Genomic DNA, 5233 nt, shown 5'->3' with positions numbered 1-5233 from the left:
CAAAATAGAAATAATGGAGGAAAACTGAACTTGAGATTAGATTATTTGAAATTATCAACTATGAAATAAAAAGAGCAAAGAGAAGAAAAGACTAAAAGTACAGAATCTGAGACTTGAGATACAATTAAAAAAAAAAAAAAAAGATTATCATTCATGGTACTAAAGTTCCAGAAGAAAAGGAGAAGGATAAAAAAGTACATGGGAAGGCTCTCTGCTCTTCCCTGTTCGACAGACAGCTGCATCTTCAGGTGCAGTGCCAGCCGCAGTGCCAGCCACGTGCCCGAGACATGATGGTGAAAGTCGGAGTGAACGGATTTGCCCATATTGGGCGCCTGGTCACCAGGGCTGCTTTTAACTCCGGTAAAGTGGATATTGTCGCCATCAGTGATCTTTTCATTGATCTCAACTACATGGTCTACATGTTCCAGTATGATTCTACCCACGGCAAATTCCACGGCACAGTCAAGGCTGAGAACAGGAAGCTTGTCATCAATGGGAAGTCCATCTCCATCTTCCTGGAGTGAGATCCCACCAACATCAAATGGGGCGATGCTGGTGCTTAGTCTGTTGTGGAGTCCACTGGGGTCTTCACCACCATGGAGAAGGCTGGGGCTCACTTGAAGGGTGGGGCCAAGAGGGTCATCATCTCTGCTCCTTCTGCTGATGCCCCCATGTTCGTGATGGGTGTGAACCATGAGAAGTATGACAACTCCCTCAAGATTGTCAGCAATGCCTCCTGTACCACCAACTGCTTGGCTCCTCTGGCCAAGGTCATCCATGACAACTTTGGCATCGTGGAGGGACTCATGACCACCATCCATGCCATCACTGCCACCCAGAAGACTGTGGATGGCCCCTCTGGGAAGCTGTGGCGTGACAGCCAAGGGGCTGCCCAGAACATCATCCCTGCTTCCACTGGTGCGACCAAGGCTGTAGGCAAGGTCATCCCTGAGCTGAATGGGAAGCTCACTGGCATGGCCTTCCATGTCCCCACCCCCAACGTGTCTGTCGTGGATCTGACCTGTCGCCTGGAGAAAGCTGCCAAATATGATGACATCAAGAAGGTGGTGAAACAGGCATCAGAGGGCCTCCTCAAGGGCATCCTGGGGTACACCGAGGACCAGGTTGTCTCTTGCGACTTCAACAGTGACACCCACTCCTCTACCTTTGATGCTAGGGCTGGCATTGCTCTCAATGACCACTTTGTCAAGCTCATTTCCTGGTATGACAATGAATTTGGTTACAGCAACCGGGTGGTGGACCTTATGGTCCACATGGCCTCTAAGGAGTAAGAGCCCCCTGGACCACCAGCCCCAGCAGAGCAAGAGGAAGAGAGAGGCCCTCAGCTGCTGGGGAATCCCTGTCCCAACTTATCCCCCAAAACACTGAGAATCTCCCAACCTCCACTATCCCAGACTCTCTGAAGAAGGGGAGGGGCTTGGGGAGCCCTACCTTGTCATGTACCATCAATAAAGTATACTGTACCCAGCCAAAAAAAAAAAAAAAAAGTACATGGGAAAATGTGCAGAAAAAGAAAATAAAAGAAAAAAAAAGAAATAATGGCTTAATAGCCCTCAAATTTGGTAAATATGTAGATTTAGAAATTTAAGTAGTTCAGTTATTTAATTATTCTAAAAAATAGACTACATTTTTTAAAAGATTTTATTTATTTGACAGAGATCACAAGTAGGCAGAGAGGCAGGCAGAGAAAGAGAGGAAAGCAGGCTCTCTGCTGAGCAGAGAGCATGATGTGGGACTAGATCCCAGGACCTGAGATCAGAATCTGAGCTGAAGGGAGAGGCTTAACCCACTGAGTCACCCAGGTGGCTACAGACTACATTTAAAGAAAATCACATAATAATCAAACTACTGAAAACAAAGATAATTAAAATCTAGAAAGTAGCTAGAGACAAATTACATTAATTATACATGAGGAATAATCACTTGAATACTGTGGACTTTTCATCAGAAATCATGGACCAGAAGAGAAGGCAAAAGCATCTTTAAAAGTATTGAAAGAAAAACAAATAAACAAGCTTAGCCAATCCAGAATTCTATATCTAGAAAAGTAAGCACATTATCAGATGAAGAAAAATTAAAAGAATGTGTCACCACCAGACCTACTCTAAAAGAAGTGTCTTCAATATGAAAGGAAATGTTACCATACACAATGTTTGAAGTTAGGAAGGAAGAGAAAGAGACTCTGAGTGAATATAAGAGTATCTTTCTCCTTATAAATTTAAAAAATAATCTATGACTTTTGAAAGCAAAAATGTAACATTGCCTGGTGATTTTTAGTGTCTGTAGATATAATATACATGTCAATATGCAACGTGGGAATAAAAGGACCTATATGGTTGTAAGACTTCAATGTTTCAGTTGAAGTGGAAAGTAACTGATTTTAAGTAAAGTGATGAAAATAAAACTTAACAGCATATCTGATGGGTTTTCAAAATCGGTAGGTATAATACACTCGGTAATCATATCATCCAGTGGGTGAATGGGGAATTGGGAGAAAGGACTTAATTATTGTAGCACTTCTACATATACCATTAAGTGTCTACACTGGTAGACACTCAAATCTTGGAGATGAATAATCTCCCTGGAACAACACTAAGAAGATAATGTAAAAAAGATGTAGCCATGAAATGGAAACTATAGTGAAATAAAAAGGAGATATTGAATATATACAAATGATACAAAAAAGAAACACAGAAAGAGTGAAAAAATAGAAGGCTAAGCCAAAATTAGATATTAAATGATAGAAGTACATTAAATTATATTAATAATCATATTATATGTAACTGGTGGGGGGGGATGACCTAACCATATGTTAAAGGTATGTTAAAAGTAGTTAAAAAACTACTTAAGGATATGAAGACAAAAAGTAGAAGTTGGAAAAAAGTATACCACAAAACGCAAATCAAATAAATGCTGGAAGAAAACTAAGGCTTCTATCCAAGATTAAGTTGAGCAATAACCAAATGTAATCTTCTTAAAAAAATTAAAGAAAAAAATATGAAACAATGGTCTTTGAGGCACAGGATATCAATCAATAAAGGACAGTATTTCCAGACATGAGGTAACAAATAAATTGAGCCCTATGATTACCCTAGCTTAGAGTCTTGTCCTACTCTTCTCTGGCTACTGTAACAAAATACCATAGACCGGGTGATTTAAACAATGAAATTTATTTTTCACAATTCTCGAGGCTGGAAAGTCTGAGATCAAGATGCTGACCAATTTGATTTTTGGTGAGGGCTTTCTCTGGCTTAGAGCCAGCCACCTTCTCACTGTGTTTTCACATGGTGGAGAGAGAGCTCTGGAGTTCCTCTTCTCATAAGGAGGCCAGCTCTATCAGATTAGGGTGCCGTTATTTTGACCTCATTTTCCCTTTATCATCTCCTGATAGGCCGTATCTCTAAACACAACACTGGGGATTAGGGCTTCAACATACAAATTTTGGAGAGACACAAACATTCAGTCCATTATTTGTCTTTATAGAGTTCTGACCATCGTGCAGGAGGAGAAACCTACATGAAGCTTGGCAGTTAAGGAGATGGAACTGACAGCTGGCAAGATCGATGTGACTAGTATTTACAGGTACTACAGGTACTACAGTACGTTAGAGGAGAGAGCTCTACAGAGAAGAACTCTAGAAATATGCAGAGGTCCCCTTCAGTTATTTGGCAAAGTACTAATTGTGGCATATGTCCTCAATTTACCCAAGACTGAAGACACAATCTTTTCAAGGGAATAGAAGGAATAGTGCCTGACACTCATATAAGACTGTAAGTGCCTATTCTCACCAACCAGACTAAAAAAATCTCATAATGCAAGGGGCACTGAGTACAGTGTTCAGAAAGATTGTGGCAGTAAGTAATGATCACCCTAAAAGTAAAAGTTCCTCTGATCCAGTCTAACTAATCTTAATAGCAATACCAAATAGGATCAAATTGGTTCCAAGGAAGTTGAAAATCACTAACCTACATAATCCTTGAAAACTTCCTATGAAGGCACCAACATTTTGGACCTCAATCTTTAAATAATGTGCTTCTCCTAATATAACTTTGATTCCACAAGGAAGGAAGCTAGGAAGCTGTTTAATACAACAACAACAAAAAAAAAACCATTTTTCTTCATTTCTATAGAACTTTATAAATATTAATTAGTAATAAAATAGCGTTAATGGCTGATTTCATTATTTAATGGCCACACAGATCATTCAAACTTTGGGGTCTTAACATTTCTGTCTGATTATCTTAATGGAGTAGAAAAGATTTCAGAATATGCTATTATATCTGATCAATTATTTTTAAAAGTATTGCATTAAATACTTTTTTCAAAGAGGAGCTTTGCTAAAGTGATCTAATTATATACAAGGAAATTAAACCATTCTATGTAATTTAATAGCTTAATCCAAAATTTTCAAGAGGAGCCAAATGGAATATCATCTCATTCATAAGTTCAGCATACAAACCAACCAGAGATTTCCACAATTAAGATGATGAAAAATTAAAATGTGGCTAATTGCTTCTATATACTGTGGTTAATTAGCATAAACAGTTTCAAAATATATTATCCCCAAACTAACATTTTTTCTCAAAAATAATTTAGATAATGGCAGCATTTTAAGGCCCACAGTAATAATTGATTTTTGCATCTAGACAGAAAAAAAATTAAAGTCAATGATTCTTGTTAAACTTGTATCTGTGGTTCCTAAAGGCAACCCTTAATGTTACTTTTTAAGAAAACATTAACAAATGTATTCATGGAATATAAAATGTGTAAATTGCAGTACAAAAGCAAAGATAAAATTAGATTTGTAAAATGGACATGTTTAATATATTACCAGTGTTTTAGAGGGAAGGCTTCAGTTATATGAAATCATGTAAATATAAGGGTTTTTCTGAAAACTGTTACGTTATTGTATAATTATAGAGTTAAATTAGCATAGAATTTTACTGGTAATTTCCCTTTTTACCATACAAAGGATTTATACTCCTCATTTTATACAGATTATGGTTTCAGCCTGTTAGAACTCGTGGAATTGGTGAAGAAACACATTTAATGTATGTGTCTAGATTTGTTCTTATTGGAATATCTTTTTCTCGTGACTTCAAGAAATAACTTTCAGCTTTTTTTTTTTTTTTTTTTTTTTCAGAACAAGTAGGACTTATAGAGTCTGTTTTGCAGTCTGGAAAGCAACATGATCATTGGGAAAAAATGTCAT

General features: G+C 37.7%; 1 pseudogene; it reads left to right on the top strand.

Annotated features, from left to right (window-relative positions):
- The first annotated feature begins 272 nt into the window (after window positions 1-272).
- Window positions 273-1407, top strand: LOC123929338 (annotated as a pseudogene).
- Window positions 1408-5233: the final 3826 nt, after the last annotated feature.

Source organism: Meles meles, chromosome 1 (genome assembly GCF_922984935.1).
Source record: "Meles meles chromosome 1, mMelMel3.1 paternal haplotype, whole genome shotgun sequence".
In the NCBI taxonomy this organism is placed as follows: domain Eukaryota; kingdom Metazoa; phylum Chordata; class Mammalia; order Carnivora; family Mustelidae; genus Meles; species Meles meles.
This window is presented reverse-complemented; position numbering and strand designations above follow the sequence as displayed.